This window comes from Aquarana catesbeiana, linkage group LG05 (genome assembly GCF_042186555.1).
Source record: "Aquarana catesbeiana isolate 2022-GZ linkage group LG05, ASM4218655v1, whole genome shotgun sequence".
Classification (NCBI taxonomy): Eukaryota; Metazoa; Chordata; class Amphibia; order Anura; family Ranidae; genus Aquarana; species Aquarana catesbeiana.
Window position 1 is genome coordinate 187,781,277 of NC_133328.1, and position 19,393 is coordinate 187,800,669.

Consider the following 19,393-nt stretch of genomic DNA (forward strand, 5'->3'; position numbering starts at 1 on the left):
TCCCTGCGGCACGGCCCATCAATGATCAATTGTATTCAATTTTTGGAAAGAGTTAGTGGACTATCCAACCATTTCCCCCAAATTTTTTGAAAGGTTTTATTTCTTTTACGAATTTCAAAGGTTAATTTGTATAGTGGAATAGAGTCATTGATGAGTTTTAACCAGAGGGACTTCAGAGAGGTTTGTGCACCTTTCCAGGACAGTAGAATAGATTTTTTAACATAAAAATAAAGAATACGGAGCAGTCTCTTGGCATGTGATGGTATATGTAAATCTCCAAATACTCCCAACAAGCAGTTCTTAGGGTGAATTATATTAGGAAGGTCCAGTACAGTCGAAATAAAGGCGCCCACTTCTTTCCAGAAGTCACTGACTATCGGGCACGACCAGAAGCAATGTAAAAAGTCTGCCTCCTGGCCACAGCCTCGGAAACAGACAGCTGATGGCAAGAGACCCATTTTATGCAGTCTGGCCGGAGTGAGGTGGGTTTGATGAAAAATTTTAACTTGTATGATACGGTCTCGGGAGGAAATGACAGAGGTTTTATATGTGTCACTAAATTCTGTCCAATCGTCTTTTTCCATCTCAATATCCAATGTCTCCCACCTCTCCTGTGCTCTGTGGAACCTAGGGTTAGAGTCTGTCACTAAGGCTGCGTAGTAGGTGGAAACTAATTTAGAGGGTTCTGGTTGCCTAAGTAGTTTTTCCAGTGGAGGTAGATCAGTAATATCATCTAGGATACCAAATTGGGTATGTATGGCATGTCTAAGTTGATAATAATAAAATAAATGAGATTTTGGTAGATCAAAGTCTGTACTCAACTGAGAGAAAGTTTTAAAGCCCTGCGTAGTATATAAGTGACATAGATATTTAACTCCCTTTGAATACCAGCGATTGGCATCTGGAAAAGAGTATAGTTCTTGCAGATTGGGATTAAACCACAAGGGGTTATTAGGGGATTTCAACCAAGAATGTTTCGATATTTTTGTGATAATGTATTTAAACAGTGAAAGGGAGATAGAGAGTAGAGAGGTTCCAGGACGGTCTGGGACCTGGCCTCTATATATTATATTATGTAAGGTTTCATGGGAGGATGCGATAGCCCCCTCTGTGGCTGTACAGGCATTAGTTGGATCCGGGTTCATCCAGTCATGTATATGCACCAGTTGAGATGCCATGTAGTAAAGGAAAAAGTTAGGGAATGCTAGACCTGCCAGATGAGCTGGCAATCTCAAGGTCTCCAGTGCCACTTTGGGGGATCCGCCCCTCCACAGGAAAGAAGTACACATCACATCTATACGTTTGAAAGTAGCTTTGGATATTTTACATGGGGAGTTAGAGAGAATATAGAGCAGTCTAGGTAAATAAATCATTTTAAGTATATTGGCCCTCCCCATGAGGTCTAACGGCAAATCCATCCATTGTTTAGTTTGTTCCTGGAGGCGGGTCAGCAAAGGGTCAAGATTATTAGTAGCATATAAAGATAAGGGAACCTGAACCAACACCCCAAGATATCTAAAAGAAGACACCACCTGAAGCTTAGAGTCCGGGTGCACCCGAGGGGGGTCATTTACATCCAAAGGGAAAAGACTGGACTTATCCCAGTTAACTCGGAATCCAGAGTAGTCCCCAAAGGTGTTGACCTCCTCCAGTAACGCCCCCAGAGACTCATCAGCATCTGCCAGGTATACCAGTGTATCATCTGCGTAAAGAGAAATGTGCTCCTCTATATTTGCAATTGGGAGACCTTTAATTATAGGGGAGGAGCGAATGCGAACTGCAAGCGGCTCCATAGCCAGGGCAAACAACAGGGGCGACAATGGGCACCCCTGTCGAGTGCCCCTAGTAATTGGGAAGGAGTCAGTAATAAATGAATTAACCCTTATCCTAGCCGTTGGGGAGGTGTACAGAATTTTTATCCATTCTATCACTCGGGGACCAAAACCATATTTCTGCAACACCTGAAAAAGGTACAGCCATTCCACACTGTCAAATGCTTTACAGGTGTCTAGGGACACGATGACACGTGTAGGAGGGCAGTCATGTGGATATTGCAAGTTATGGAACAGTCTGCGTATGTTCATTCTGGTAGACCTGCCAGGGATAAATCCACCCTGGTCGCTGTTAACCAAGGATGTGACCACAGTATTTAAACGATTTGCTAATATTTTGGCCAGAATCTTAACGTCTACGTTTATAAGCGAGATTGGACGATACGATTCACAGTGAAGTGGGTCCTTTCGGGGCTTCAGCAGAAGAACTATCAAAGCTTCCCGCATTGATGGAGGAAGGATCCCAACCTCTAGGGCTTTGTTATAGGTTCGGAGAAGGAAGGGGGATAGGAGGTCCTTGAACTTAGCATACCATTCAGTCGGGAAACCATCAGGTCCAGGGGTTTTGTGTGCAGGCATTTGGGAGATAGCTGCTGCAATCTCCTCTACCGTGATAGGCTCCTCCAACATGTCCCGTCCCTCATCTGACAGGGAGGGAAGGGATATGTCAGCCAGATATTCAGACAACTGGGAATCATCATAGTCAACCCTGGAAGTGTACAATTTTCTGTAAAAGTTTAGAAAGGAGTCTAGGATGTCTCTTGGGTTGTCACTGATCGTACCTTGAGTAGTCAGGATTCGTGGTATAGAAATGGGGGTATGGTCAGGTTTGGTCAAATATGCCAAGAGACGTCCTGCTTTATTACCATATTCAAACGACTTTTGTGAAACATATAACATGCGTTTTTGTGTGAGATCTAGCAAACGAATTTCATATTCCCTACGGCACTGTAACCATGTCTCCCTAGTGTCAGAGACAGGGTTAGAGGTATAAGCAGATTCCGCACTTATCATAGCATTTTCTAATTCCTCAGTGCGCATCTTATTATTTTTACGTAAAATACCTGTAATAGACATAAAGGTACCTCTTAACGTGGACTTAAATGCATCCCACTCCGTGGGGGGGTCTACTTTGTTTAAATTTTGCTTTCAGTAATTAGAAATACTCATCCTGCACTCACCCTGTACTATCTCGTCTTCCAGCCAGTATGAGTTCAGGCGCCACAAAGCAGGTCCCGAACCTGGAAGGATGAGAAGGGACACAGACAAGGGGGCATGATCGGAAACCCCCCTGGGCAAGTATGAGACGGCGGAGACAACTGGAAGGGTCTCCGTCGACGCAAAAGCCATATCTAGCCTAGACATAGTATGGAAGGAATCCGAATGGCAGGAAAATTGGCGTTCATCCGGATGTTTCCATCGCCACACCTCGGTCAGACCATGAACCTGAGCCCAGTCTACAAATGAGGGAAAAGATCTGCCTCCCCCACCCAGGCGATCCACCGTTGGGTCCAGGACTGCATTAAAATCCCCTATATAAAGTAGGGGGCCCGAAGGCCTATTCAGTAATTGCAGAGATAATTTAGAGAGTACTTCTACTGAGAATGGAGGGGGAACATAGATGTTCACCAATGTAAAAATTATAGTAGAAATTCGTAATATAAGAACAATATACCTCCCCTCTGGGTCTGTTTTAACGCTAATCAACTCAGCTGGAAGGGATTTAGCCAGGAGTATAGATACACCTCTTGAGTAGTTAGTGTGGGTGGCATGATATAGCTTAGATAGCCAGGGGCGTTTTAGAGCCCTTATTTTAGAACCTGTCAGGTGAGTCTCCTGGAGGCAAATAATGTGAGGGTGATATTTTTTTAACACAGATAAAACCAAGGATCTTTTCTGAGGTGCATTCAGGCCTCTAGTGTTCCAGGAGACTATCCTGAGGGGCTGTGCCATAATAAAACATGAAGTAATAAAGATGCATAAGTAAACCTCTGAATTGATATCAATATGAGTAGATAGGCCGTGCCACCTGAAGCACACACAAGCACATGACAAAAAAGTGCGTGGGTCTGCCGATAAGGTAACATGGACCAGGAAAATTTTCCCTTCTTTTTCTTAGAAAAAAACATTAGGCATATAACTGACCACAGAGGTATTAATAAACCCCTATATGCAATGACCCAGTATGCCTTTGATGACTTTCCATTAGCAAATGGTATAGGTGTGTTAGAAAGAACATAAAAAGTAATAAAGGAAGGAAAAAACAAAAAACTAAAAACCTGAAAAAAAACCCCAACCACCTTTTTCTTTAAACGTTTGTGCCCCCCACTCCGCTCAGCTATCCCAAACATAGCAAGCTTTGGATCCCTAAACTAGAAGTCCTTCCTAACTAGCAACTGCGGAAGTAAAAAAAAACTGTACCGTGGCCTCGCCACAAGCTGGTAGGGGGGTAACGTGGGATCCGGTGGGGCTCCCAACTATTAACCGAGGAGAGATGGAAGAGAAATAAAAAAACTTCTGTTCCTTCCCCTCTAGTAGACATGTCCTTCTTCTCTTTTCCCTTTCCTTCTCTCCCTTCTTTGATCGGGTGATTGTTCTGGTATGATTGTTCCGGTACGCAAGTTACCATACGATGTAAATCGTAGCAGTGCAGGTTGGATTGTAAAGTAGAAGATCAGGAACAACAAAAAAAAAAAAAAAAAAAAAAGGGAAAAAACATTACAAAGGAGAGACATGGAGACTGTTGACGCTGTGGCTTGCATAGCAGGGTGTAGATCTTTCCTTACAGGTTAAGAGTGCCCTCAGTCTCTTCTGCTTCTATGTGCTGCACCATATTGATCGTTCAGCCATTTCATGGCCTCCTTGGGGTTGGTATAGAAAAGAGCCCTACCATCATGGATAATGCGCAATTTAGCAGGGAAGAGCATGGCGTAGGAGAGGCCTTCTGTGCGCAATCTAGACTTTCACTGCTGAGAAGGAGATCCGCTGGCGCTGAACTTCAGCAGAAAAGTCCGGATAAACAGAAATATTATTGCCATTAAATGTGAGCGGGCCCTTTTCACGTGCCAGGCGTAGGATGGCCACTTTATCTTGAAAGTTGAGGATACGTGCTATGATGGAGCGTGGTGGGGCTCCCACTGAAGGTGGACGAGGAGGAGTGCGATGTGCGCGCTCTATAACATGTGAGAATGAGGGCGCGTCTTTACCAAAAATGTCCCGCAGCCATGAATAAAGAAACTTTTCAGGATGGGAACCTTCCGCGCGTTCTGGAAATCCCACAAATCTAAGATTGTTCCTGCGAGAGCGATTTTCCAAATCGTCGATTTTAGCGCGTAGTGCCGCCATCTCGCTTGTAGTATCACGTATAGTAACAGACATGGGATGCACAGTATCTTCTAATGTACTAATCCGTTCCTCAGCATCCCCTGTGCGGTCTCTGAGATTCTGGACATCTTGTTTCAATAGTGAAAAGTCCATACGGATAGAAGCTATTTGAGTGGAGAGGGAGGCCTTGCAATCCTGAATAGCCAGCATAATAGTAGATAGTGTAGGTTCAGCAGGGGGAGAATCCACAGTCTGACTAAATTCAGCAGACTGCTGTGATTCTAGTGTCTGCAGGGGTTCTGTAGGTGTGGGGAATATAGCAGGAATTGATGCACTCACCCCTGTTACAGAGTCCTGGATGGCTGAGGAGGAGGGCTGCAGCGTGTCTGAGTGCCCTGCATGTGTCTCGGCGCCATTTTGCCTCCGGAACCGCGCCAGTTGTTCCGCTGTATGTGAGGGCCGCGGCGGCCCGTATTTCACCATGTCAGCCAGTCTGGTGGGTGCCCACAGCCGTGGGGAACAGGATAATGCCTTCCACGAGGATCTAGGACCAAGGATAGCTGTAGGATGGCCGTTGAGAGCCGGAGCTGTGTGTCTATGCGACTGCTCTCTTCACCATCCGGCCACGCCCCCCCACCTTCATTCCTCTTAGTGCAAGTCTCAGAGAGGACTGAAGGTATAGTGGGGTTGGAGATCTCAGCTGATGAGGAGCAAAGAGAGGTCCTCTTTGTTCTTTGGTGTGGGTCTTTTAGATACTCTTGCCAACAAACTGCATGGCAGGTCAACATATGTCTGGTCAGGCATGTGGTGCCCAAGCAGGAGATGTTTTGGCCACGCGAGATACACTTGAGACATCTGTTGCAAATAGCAGCGGTGCGATCTGATGCACTCATCTCAAAAAAGGCCCACACCAAAGAACTTTTGGAATAACGCACAGAGACAGCAGCACCCTGCACATGCAGAGCTTTGGGGTGTGATGCAGTCAGTGTGCTGCCCTTAAGCTGGCCCCTGGAGGGCATCCTGCCTCGTTGGTGATGTGCCTCCTTTTCCTCCTCCTCTCTCCTTTTAGGCACCCATGTTGAGTCAGTGACCTCATCATCCCCTCCCTCCTCATTATTGGAGCAAACCTGGCAGTATGCTGCAGCAGGGGGAGCATGACTGCCAGATTTCTGTCCTTCTTGGGCACCCCCTCTCTCCGTGCTCACGTTACTGCCTTCATCTAGCTCAGTATCATCATCAGAGCCTTTTAAACGCTGGGCATTCTCCTGCAGCATGTACCCAACACTGTGGTCAAACATTTTGAGGGACTCCTCAGGAGAACATGGTGGGGCTAGGGAAGGAGTCACTGATGCAATTGAGCCGAGGGAAGAGGCCGCGTTGGCAGCTGCTTTGCCAGACAAAGTACCCTGAGCATGGGTGAGAGAGGATGAGGAGGATGAGGACGGCTTGGTCATCCACTCGACCAAGTCTTCCGCATGTTGCAGCTCAACATGGCCAGCTGCTGAAAAAAAGGCCAAGCGTGTCCCACGGCCACGTGCTGATGAGGATGCACCGTCTCCATGACCAGCACTGTTGCCTCTAGACACAGAGCCTGCTTGCCCTCTTTTATTGGCTTGTGACTGTCTGCCTCTCCTTGTTGGCCTTCCAGACATACTAATGGCCTGTAGCTGCACTAAGCTGGGATATATATATATATATATATATATATATATATATATACTGATACTGTAGCTAGCAAAATCAACTGCCTGCCCGTAGTATGAGAACACCACCAACCTTCTACAGGTATCTTTAGCTGAACACTGTGCAGAGCAAAAAACTAACTTGTAGCTTATTTAGCTGCCTGCGGTAGTGATAGGATCAGGAAAACACCACCAACCTTCGACAGGTAGCTTCAGGTGAACACTGTGCAGAGCTCGCAAAAAACGAACTTGTAGCTTATTTAGCTGCCTGCGGTAGTGATAGGATCAGGAAAACACCACCAACCTTCGACAGGTAGCTTTAGGTGAACACTGTGCAGAGCTCGCAAAAAACTAACTTGTAGCTTATTTAGCTGCCTGCGGTAGTGATAGGATCAGGAAAACACCACCAACCTTCGACAGGTAGCTTTAGGTGAACACTGTGCAGAACTCGCAAAAAACTAACTTGTAGCTTATTTAGCTGCCTGCGGTAGTGATAGGATCAGGAAAACACCACCAACCTTCTACAGGTAGCTTTAGCTGAACACTGTGCAGAGCTCGCACTACACTAACTTGTAGTTTTAGCTGAACACTGTGAGGAGGACGCACTACACTAACTTGTAGCTTTAGCTGAACACTGTTCAGAGGACACACTACACTAACTTGTAGCTTTAGTTGAACACTGTGCAGAGGTCGCACTACGCTAACTTGTAGTTTTACACACGGTCACACAAAGTTGTCGGAAAATCCGATCATTCTGAATGCGGTGACGTAAAACACGTACGTCGGGACTATAAACGGGGTAGTAGCCAATAGCTTTCATCTCTTTATTTATTCTGAGCATGCGTGGCACTTTGTGCGTCGGATTTGTGTACACACGATCGGAAATTCTGACAACGGATTTTGTTGTCGGAAAATTTTATAGCCTGCTCTCAAACTTTGTGTGTCGGAAAATCCGATGGAAAATGTGTGATGGAGCCCACACACGGTCGGAATTTCTGACAACAAGGTCCTATCACACATTTTCCGTTGGAAAATCTGACCCTGTGTACGGGGCATTACAGGCGTCAGGACCCCAAAGGGAGGGTCATGGAGGACATCTCACAGATGGTCAGGTTGGTTGCTGGGGGCAATGAGAGCATTGTGGCGTGGAGTAGGCTTTCGCTCCTCTTCCTCTCACCGGGGTCCAGATCCGAGAGGGGGCCATGGGAGCCCAGGGAGTAGTGGGAATTGGCTGGCCATCTTCCATTGGCAGTGGTGGAAGGCCCAGATTCTTGAGGAAGGAGTCCCTTTTTTCAGGTCCCGGAGGATATGTGTGACTCCCTCTTTTGTGATGGAGAGACGGAACGGGAATCGCCAGTAATAAGGAATCTTGTGTTGTTGAAAATAAGAAGTGATAGGCCGCAAGGCGCGTCTTTTAGCCAGGGTGATCGGGGAGAGGTCGAATTCTGTGCCCCTTGTAGGCAATGTGAGATCTGTTGCAGGCAGCCAGAGTGAGAGCTTCCTTGCTCTTATAGTAGTGTAATCTCACTAAGATATCCCCAGGTCTAGCTCCCGCTGGGGGTTTAGGAGCCAGGGATCTGTGGGCACGATCCATACGCCAGTCTATGTCCACTATGTCTGGTGCGAGATTGTTGAACAGGCCCGGGAGGTATGATCCAATGTTGTTGTCAGACACCTTTTCTGATACTCCACGGATCCTAAGGTTTTGGCGTTTCTCCCTGTTTTCCAGATCTTCCTGCTGGAGTTGTAGTTGAGAAACAGAGTGTTTAAGGGACGCATTCTCCTCTTCTAGAGCTTACAGATAGTGGATGGTCTCATCAAATTTTGTCTCAAGAGTGGCCGTACGTTCACCTAGCTCATCTATTTTGCCCCTGAGTTCCCTGGAGATCCTCCCCACTTCTTGAGCTATCCCCCTGGTGGGCTGCTGTGCAAGGGCCTGGAGCTTGATATCAGCAGTTCAGGGGTTAATAATGCTTGGGGGGATGAGGGGTGCTGTGAGGAGGGAGCTGGCTGTGTGCTATCTTCCCCCATCAGGGTGCGGACGTAATCTTCCGGATCCCCCTGTGAAATTGAGACCAACAAGTGCCATTGGCTCTCACTGCTGTGAAACACAGCCAGTGACGAAGGAGTGGGGGGGTGCCACATGGACCCAAAGAGCAGGGCTCAGGAGCGAGCACGAACGAGTGTCCCCAGAGCAAGAAGATTTTTATAGGGGCACTCGACTGGGGGAAGGAGCCAGGAGTGCCAGAGGGAGATCCAAGAAGAGGCTCAAGGCTGCCCTGTGCAAAACCATTGCACGGAGCAGGTAACATGTTTGTTATTTTTTTTAAAAATGAGCATTTACAATTACTTTAAAATGCATATCTCACACACATCTTTTATGTTTTATGTTAAAAATATAAGAAGGCAAAACAACCAAATGACCCTGTTTTGTATACAATATAATTTTAACATAAGTAAATGAAAAGGTGGAACAATAGTCTGGCTCAAATAGAGCTGGCAGAACTACTATCAGAATTTTGCTTTGCTTTACATTTTCTACTTTTGTATCAGATTCATTCTGTTCTGATTGTACATTATAAATCTCTGCATGATACAAAACATGTTGTAAACTAAAATGGAACTGCGAGGCTTTTTTAGTGCACTATGTTATAATTTAGTTCAGTTGTTTTGCTTTTTCCATTACAATAAAATAAAAACTTGGGTTTTATGAGACTGTAAGTTGGCATGTAGAGGACTGCAATTACACATGTCAGAACCTGTGCTTTTATGATGCATTTTTAAAGACTACATCTGTAAAGGTCGCATTTCAAAATGTTAAAATATAACTTATGTTGTAATTAAAAGTTACCGGTTACCCATAAAATGTAGAAAACAATGGCAAGAGAACAGGGCAGGCTAGATTCTGCTATTCACTTTCAGGTAGTAGTGAGTGAATTGTTGCATGTACACTTTAATGATTGCTGATGTGGACAAGATTAAATGTTTCTACCTTTGGCTTCAGCTTTTTCCATTAAAAATAATCTACTGTGCCCTTTTTTCTCTGGTCTTTCTTCTTCAAGAATATTAATCCCCAGAAGGAAAAAAAATACAAATCAAAACAATTCAGAATACAGATGTGAGCATAGGCACTTGTAACAAAATATCAGGACATCACATCAATATATCACAGATATGACATGTAATATATAACATTATATCATTGTGTATTAGGCTACAAAATCCCATATTAAATCCTGTACCACACTAACAACCTTCTGTAAAAATCTTCAGAAGCAAGAAAGAAATATAGCTGTCTACTTCGAAATACAGCAGAGCATCCACAGCATTTTAACAGTGCAGACAGAGGCTGCATACTAAATAATGACACATGCACAGAATAATAATAAAAATAGCAAGGGTGCAGATACCTGTCCCAGAATGCTCCCTTACCTTTAAAATTACAACATGTTAAATAAAAGTTACAACCTATAACAATTTTCATCAACCTCAAATAATGAGCATATTGGATTCAATACACATATTTCTTTTATAGTAAAAAATTACATATCAAAAAATAAGTCCCAATTAACTTGGCACGCTGCACATGGTGGCAAAAATGTTGAGCATGGTCATGTAAAATGCAGAGTGCAGTTTTGAGTAAATCCTGATTCCATTGGAAAGTGGAAAGCAGTATTGACATGGATGATAAATGCCCCCTTAGTATTTAATAATTAATATGTACGTATTGTTAGACAAAACACCACAAAGAATATAGCACTTACTAAGGCTACCAAAAACATATATAATTGATTAGAGGAATTCCTACAGAACCTGACTATATAGATCTGAGGGGGGAGCAAGGTTTTATAGAGAGCTGGGAGAGGAGAGTTTTTGGCAATAGGGAGCAGGGTGGGAGCAAGTGTGTGGGGGTGGTGGGCTTGAATGGGGATGAAGAGAGAGCATTCCTATGGGGGGGTTAGGCCTCTGTACTGTGCTTTTTTCTTGCTATATATGTCCAATAAATTATATATCTTTTTGGTAGCCTTAGTAGGTGCTATATCCTTTGTGGTGTTTTGTTCTAGTTATGGTTTTTGGAAGCACCTCCCCCTATATATATGAGTATACATACCATTTGCATACCATTCCCAGGATCTGACAAACTATTTTTGTGAAATTGTTATACAATAAATTGACACACTAAAGCATATGGAAGAGTCATTGCAATCAGTAATGACTCTTCCATATCCCTCCAGCTGCATCAGAACTCCCTGTCTGCATATTAGTTCTGAGGTAGTTGAACAAAGTTGATCAGGTAATTTCAAAGTCACCTTTATATACTGAACTGGCTGTCAGGAAGGGCATGCCAACAACCAAGATAGTGGCTGCAGAAGATCTTGTGTGCTTCATGTCCCTTTGAGAAGAGCTGCACGGGCGCACTTGCATACGCCAATGTGCACGCACATGCTCACCCATGAAGAACGGGATGGTAACGAATGTGCATGCTCGTGCACCATATGACAGTTCTTGGCACCAAATGGACTATTTAAACTGGGTCAGTATCCAGGATCAGTGCTGTCTGGTCTACAGCATTCCCCGTGATTCCTGCTACCTGTTACTCTGTACCTGTTCCAGTTATTTGACTCGGCTTGTTCCTGACTACTCCTGCCATCGGGCTGCATCGACCCCGGCTTGTCTCTGACTCTGCACCTGCCTGCTCCTCTGGTTACCACGCTGTCTGCCTGTTACCGACCCGTCTTGTACCTTGACCTTGTACCGGTTTGTACCTTGACCTTGCTCCAGCCTCTGAATCTGTTCCTGATTTGTCCGCTTGTGTATGACCCGGCCTGCCTGCACCTGCCTGTGTTCCTATCCCCTTGGAACCTTTACTTAGCTATCTGCAGTGTCCAACTCCTGGTTTGTAGCATCAAGTGCCGGCCTATTCTAGTCTTCAGCCTGCCTGCTGTCCCTGGCCTTCCACCGTGCAGGTGTTCTTCCACGGTTCCATCGGGAGTTCTGGTCCAGCTCCACTGCTAGTGATCTTGCCAAGCACTTGTTTATAACAGTTATTAATGTTGAATAAAAAAATCTGAGAAAGGCAAGTGTCATAGTTGATGGTTTTGCTATGTAACTCTTATAGTTACTGAGGTAGTCAAGATTAAAGTTTGGCCCTATTTATTCTAATAATTCTAATAATAGTAATAGTAATAGTAATAGAATGAGATGGAATTTTAGAGGCATAGTTTCTGGTTTGTGTTGGAACAACAACAGGAATCTGCTTATAAATATACTGGGAACTATGTACTGTGTGCATTACACTTACCTATCCAGCGGGAGGCACTGTAGTGTGTACCTATGGTAATGTATTTAGAGGAAGTGTTGTTTATCTAAGTGTATGTAATCATATCCTCCTGTTTCCTGTAAAGACACGTTCTGATATTTCTCCATGACAGTAAAATATTCTGCTGTATACAAGAAGCTTCCAGCCATGGTTTCAATACCCTGCTAATAGTTTGTATATCTAGTGCATTATCTTTTTCCTTTTCATCTCTCTTAAAATTAAAAAAAAAAAAACACGTTTATCATATTTTAATTGATTTACACAAACCTTCAACTGATATTTTCCTGGCGGGAACCATAGATTCATTAATGTGGATGGACAGTAGGGATGAGCCGAACACCCCCCGGTTCGGTTCGCACCAGAACCCGCGAACGGACCGAAAGTTCGCACGAACGTTAGAACCCCATTGACGTCTATGGGACTCGAACGTTCGAAATCAAAAGTGCTCATTTTAAAGGCTAATTTGCATGGTATTGTCCTAAAAAGGGTTTGGGGACCCGGGTCCTACCCCAGGGGACATGTATCAATGCAAAAAAAACTTTTAAAAACGGCCGTTTTTTCGGGAGCAGTGATTTTAATGATGCTTAAAGTAAAAAAAAAAAAGTGAAATATTCCTTTAAATATCGTACCTGGGGGGTGTCTATAGTATGCCTGTAAAGTGACGCGTGTTTCCCATGTTTAGAACAGTCCCTGCACCAAATGTCATTTTTAAAGGAAAAAATCTCATTTAAAACTGCTTGCGGGTTTAATGTCATGTCGGGTCATGGCAATATGGATGAAAATCAGTGAGACAAACGGCATGGGTACCCCCCAGTCCATTACCAGGCCCTTTGGGTCTTGTATGGATATTAAGGGGAACCCCGCACCCAAATTAAAATAAGGAAAGGTGTGGGGCCACCAGGCCCTATATACTCTGAACAGCAGTATACAGGCGGTGCAAACAAGACAGGGACTGTAGGTTTGTTGTTAAGTAGAATCTGTTTGTAATTTTGAACATTTTTAACGTGTTTAGCTCCAGCCAAAAAATCTTTTCTAAGCTTTTTGGAAAACATAGGGAAGGGTTATCACCCCTGTGACATTTGTTTTGCTGTCTTTCCTCCTCTTCAGAAGATTTCACCTCACTTTTTTGTCCCAATGAAAAATGTTTTTTGAAAATTTGTTTTTTTTTGTGGAACAAGGATTGGAAAGCATCAGTGGAAAGGAGAAATTGTTTTCCCATATTAACTCTTACAGGAGAGAATTTCCCTTCCTAGGGGTAGATTTCATCTCACTTCCTGTTGTCTCCTTCCGTTTGCAAGTAGGATTCGTTTGTAAGTTAGATGTTTGAAAGTAGGGTCCTGCCCTATATACTCAGCAGAAATTTGGGCCTTAGGTGTTGCTGTGGCCACAACACTGTAAGCCCTCACAGGGCCCTGCTGTGAAATATTAGATCAAGAATTGTAATTACATGCCCCTGTTGAACAGGAGCTGAAAAATTAGGCCTTAGGCACTGGTGCTGGTGCCACAACACTGCAACCCCTCACAGACACTCTAGTTGGAACGCAGGAACGAGCCCTGCTGCAAATTATTGCTTCAAAAATTGTAATTACACGCCCCTGTTAGACAGGGGCAGAAAAATTGGGCCTTAGGCACTGGTGCTGGTGCCACAACACTGCAACCCCTCACAGACACTCTAGTTGGAACGCAGGAACGAGCCCTGCTGCAAAGTATTGCATCAAAAATTGTAATTACACGCCCCTGTTAGACAGGGGCAGAAAAATTGGGCCCTAGGCACTGGTGCTGGTGCCACAACACTGCAACCCCTCACAGACACTCTAGTTGGAATGCAGGAACGAGCCCTGCTGCAAAGTATTACATCAAAAATTGTAATTACACGCCCCTGTTAAACAGGGGCTGAAAAATTGTGCCTTAGGCACTGGTGGTGGCGCCCAGAACCAAAAATGTTCTTACAAGCTATCAGCGTGATGATTGAGGAGGAAGAGGATAATTACTCAGGGATAGTCACTCAGCATCAGCATAGGCAGTCTTTGAAGGGATCTGAGATTTCAAAAAAAATTATTCGGTTACATCAGCATCAGGTGCTTGGTAGCTGGTGGTGATCCAAGACTCATTCATTTTTATGAAGGTCAGCCGATCGACCGAGTCGGTGGACAGACGCACCCTGTGATCGGTTACCACGCCTCCAGCAGCACTGAATGTGCGTTCTGAAAGAACGCTGGATGCAGGACAGGCCAGTAGCTCAATTGCATACTGTGCAAGCTCTGGCCAGTGATCCATCCTCAAGACCCAGTAACCCAGAGGATTTTCGGTGGGAAAGGTGTCCAAGTCTGATCTTGCCCCTAGGTATTCCTGCACCATGTAAAACAGACGCTGGCGATGGTTGCTGGAACCGATCATACCTTGGGGCTGCGGACCAAAAAATTGTCTGAACGCATCGGTCAGACGGCCACCTTCTCCACCGCTCCTTCTTTGACTGACCGAAGCCTCAGCAACACGTTGTCCAGAAACAGGAGTTTGTAACCTCCCAGTCTCTGGGAACGCGTTGCACAGACCTTTCTGCAAGGCCTCCCGAAGATGTTTCATCCTCTGCTCCCTCTGCGATGGCAAGATAAGGTCCGCAACCTTACCCTTGTAACGTGGATCAAGGAGGGTTGCCAGCCAGTATTGGTCCTTCTCCTTGATACCACGAATACGAGGATCCTTACGCAGGCTTTGCAGGATCAGGGAGGCCATGCAGCGTAGGTTTGCTGAGGCATTCGGTCCGGAGTCCTCTGGGTCACTAAGAACGACATGGTCCGCAGCCACCTCCTCCCAGCCACGTACAAGTCCATGTGTTTCTTGGGACTGATCCCTTAAAGACTGCTGCTGATGCTGAGTGCCAGGCTCCACCTCCATACTGACACAATCTTCCTCCTCCTCCTCTTCCTCCTCGTCCTCTTCCTGTGTGATCGGCGGGCACGCAGGAACACTGTCTGGATAAAGGGGGCCTTGAGAGCTAAGGAAGTCCTCCTCTTCCTGCCTCTGTTCTGCCTCAAGTGCCCTGTCCATTATTCCACGCAGCGTGTGCTCCAACAGGTGGACAAGGGGGACAGTGTCACTGATGCATGCACTGTCACTGCTCACCATCCTCGTGGCCTCCTCGAATGGTGACAGGACAGTGCATGCATCCCTGATCATGGCCCACTGGCGTGGGGAAAAAAAACCAAGCTCCCCTGACCCTGTCCTGGTGCCATAGTCGCACAGGTACTCATTGATGGCCCTCTGCTGCGTGTGCAGCCGCTGCAGCATGGCCAACGTTGAGTTCCACCTGGTGGGCATGTCACAGATTAGGCGGTTCTTGGGCAGGTTAAACTCCTTTTGGAGGTCCGTCAGCCGAGCACTGGCATTATATGACCGGCGGAAATGCACACAGACTTTCCTGGCCTGCCTCAGGACATCCTGTAAGCCCGGGTACCTGCCCAAGAACCGCTGCACCACCAAGTTAAGGACGTGAGCCAAACAGGGCACATGGGTCATTTGTCCCTGTCGGAGGGCAGAGAGGAGGTTGGTGCCATTGTCGCAAACCACCATTCCTGCCTTAAGTTGGCGTGGCGTCAACCACCTCTGAACCTGCCCCTGCAGAGCTGACAGAACCTCTGCCCCAGTGTGGCTCCTGTCCCCCAAGCACACCAGCTCAAGCACCGCATGGCATCTTTTGGCCTGCGTACTTGCGTAGCCCCTTGAACGCCTACGGAGCACCGCTGGTTCCGAGGAAGAGGCCATGGAGGAAGAAGAAGAGGAGGGGGTGGAGGAGAGAGGTGTGTCACAATCAGCATTTTGGAGGCGTGGTGGCGGAACAACCTCCAACACTACTGCACCTTGTCCTGCATCCTTCCCAGCTGCCAGCAGAGTCACCCAATGCGCCGTGAAACTTAGGTAACGTCCCTGTCCATGCCTGCTGGACCATGAGTCAGCGGTAATATGCACCTTACCGCTGACCGCCCTGTCCAGCGAGGCATGGACATTGCCTTCCACATGCCGGTAGAGAGCCGGAATCGCCTTCCGTGAGAAAAAGTGGCGTTTGGGTACCTGCCACTGAGGAACCGCACATTCCACAAACTCACGGAAGGGGGCAGAGTCTACCAACTGAAAAGGCAGCAGTTGAAGTGCTAGCAATTTTGCCAAGCTAGCATTCAACCGCTGGGCATGTGGATGGCTGGGAGCAAACTTCTTTCGGCGGTGCAGCAGCTGGGGCAGGGAAATTTGCCTGGTACAATCTGACGTCGGTGTACCAAAAGCAGATTGCCCACAAGTACTTGGCTGTGACACACCTAATTCTACACCTTCATTCCTCTCACTGCAGGTCTCAGAGAGGACTGAAGGTCTAGTGGGGTTGGAAATCTCAGCTGATGAGGAGCAAGGAGAGATCCTCTTTGTTCTTTGGTGTGGGTCTTTTAGATACGCTTGCCAACGAACTGCATGGCAGGTCAACATATGTCTGGTCAAGCATGTGGTACCCAAGCGGGAGATATTTTGGCCACGCGAGATACGCTTGAGACATATGTTGCAAATAGCAGCGGTGCGATCTGATGCACTCGTCTCAAAAAAGGCCCACACCAAAGAACTTTTTGAATAACGCGCAGAGACTGCAGCGCCCTGCACATGTGGAGCTTTGGGGTGTGATGCAGTCAATGTGCTGCCCTTAGGCTGGCCCCTGGAGGGCATCCTGCCTCGTTGGTGATGTGCTGCCGCCTCCTCCTCCTCCTCCTCCTCCTCCTCCTCCTCTCTCCTATCAGGCACCCACGTTGAGTCAGTGACCTCATCATCCCCTCCCTCCTCATCACTGGAGCAAACCTGGCAGTATGCTGCAGCAGGGGGAGCATGACTGCCAGATTGCTGTCCTTCTTGGGCACCCCCTCTGTCCGCGCTCATGTTACTGCCTTCATCGAGCTCAGTATCGTCATCAGAGCCTTCCAAACGTTGGGCATCCTCCTGGAGCATGTACCCAACACTGTGGTCAAACAGTTCGAGGGAATCCTCATGAGGACATGGTGGAGCTAGGGAAGGAGTCACTGATGACATTGAGCTGAGGGAAGAGGCCGCTGCTTTACCAGACAAAGCACCCTGGGCATGGGTGAGAGAGGATGAGGAGGATGAGGACGGCTTGGTCATCCACTCGACCAAGTCTTCCGCATGTTGCGGCTCAACATGGCCAGCTGCCGAAAAAAAGGCCAAGCGTGTCCCATGGCCACGTGCTGATGAGGATGCACCGTCTCCACGACCAGCACTAGACACAGAGCCTGCTTGCCCTCTCTTATTGGCTTGTGACTGTCTGCCTCTCCTTCTTGGCCTTCCAGACATACTAATGGCCTGTAGCTGCACTAAGCTGGGATAGAACACCTGTAATTTTCTTCAAGTAGCTTTATATACTGTAACCAGACAAGCCTGCCTGTCAGTAGGAAGATAACAGGAACGGATCTAGCTGAACACTGTGAGCAGGACGCACTGTACTAAATGTAAATAGTCTAGCTGCCTGACCGTGGTACTAATAGGATCAAATAGAACACCTGTAATTTTCTTCAGGTAGCTTTATATACTGTAACCAGACAAGCCTGCCGGTCAGTAGGAATTTAACAGGAACGGATCTAGCTGAACACTGTGAGCAGGACGCACTGCACTAAATGTAAATAGCAGGAACGGATCTAGCTGAACACTGTGAGCAGGACGCACTGCACTAAATGTAAATAGTCTAGAAGATAACAGGAACGGATCTAGCTGAACACTGTGAGCAGGACGCACTGCACTAAATGTAAATAGTCTAGAAGATAACAGGAACGGATCTAGCTGAACACTGTGAGCAGGACGCACTGCACTAAATGTAAATAGCAGGAACGGATCTAGCTGAACACTGTGAGCAGGACGCACTGCACTAAATGTAAATAGTCTAGAAGATAACAGGAACGGATCTAGCTGAACACTGTGAGCAGGATGCACTGCACTAAATGTAAATAGCAGGAACGGATCTAGCTGAACACTGTGAGCAGGACGCACTGCACTAAATGTAAATAGCAGGAACGGATCTAGCTGAACACTGTGAGCAGGACGCACTGCACTAAATGTAAATAGCAGGAACGGATCTAGCTGAACACTGTGAGCAGGACGCACTGCACTAAATGTAAATTGCAGGAACGGATCTAGCTGAACACTGTGAGCAGGACGCACTGCACTAAATGTAAATAGTCTAGAAGATAACAGGAACGGATCTAGCTGAACACTGTGAGCAGGACGCACTGCACTAAATGTAAATAGCAGGAACGGATCTAGCTGAACACTGTGAGCAGGACGCACTGCATTAAATGTAAATAGTCTAGATAGAAGATAACAGGAACGGATCTAGCTAAACTGAATACAGTGTATATATATATATGCAACACCTGGGATGCATATATATACACAATACACTGTAAGTGCAGCTAACTGACTGACTGTTCTGCCTAATCTATCTAACTCAAATCAAATGACACTCTCTCTCTCTCTCTCTATCTCTCAGCACACCGGAACACACACTACACAGGGCCGCCGTGCAGGCGGCCTTATATAGTGTGGGGTGTGTACTAAATCCCCTGAGCCATAATTGGCCAAAGCCACCCTGGCTTTGGCCAATTACAGCTCTCTCTACTGACGGCGCTGTGATTGGCCAAGCATGCGGGTCATAGTGCATGCTTGGCCAATCATCAGCCAGCAATGCACTGCGATGCCGCAGTGAATTATGGGCCGTGACGCGCCACACGAATTTAGCGCGAACGGCCCATAACGTTCGCAATTCGGCGAACGATCGAACAGCCGATGTTCGAGTCGAACATGGGTTCGACTCGAACACGAAGCTCATCCCTAATGGACAGATAGCCAAACACACAATACATTTATCTACATGATAAATAAATCAGAACATGTAGAAACATTTAAAGAAAAGGGTAGAATTGTGGTGTAAATATGGAACTGAAAATATGTTGTTTAAATGAAAAGTATTTCCAAAGCTCTTTTGTCCATGCTTCTTTTGTGGGTTACATAGTTACATAGTTACATAGTAGGTGAGGTTGAAAAAAGACACAAGTCCATCAAGTCCAACCTATGTGTGTGATTATGTGTCAGTATTACATTACATATCCCTGTATATTGCGGCCATTCAGGTGATTATCTAATAGTTTCTTGAAGCTATCAATGCTCCCCGCTGAGACCACCGCCTGTGGAAGGGA

The 19,393-nt window shown here is 46.3% G+C and overlaps 1 protein-coding gene across 1 annotated transcript in view; it reads right to left on the reverse strand.

Annotated features, from left to right (window-relative positions):
- The window catches only part of CNTNAP2 (contactin associated protein 2), a 2,786,505-nt gene that overhangs the window by 1,314,755 nt on the left and 1,452,357 nt on the right, over positions 1 to 19,393 (reverse strand). The window lies entirely within an intron of this gene.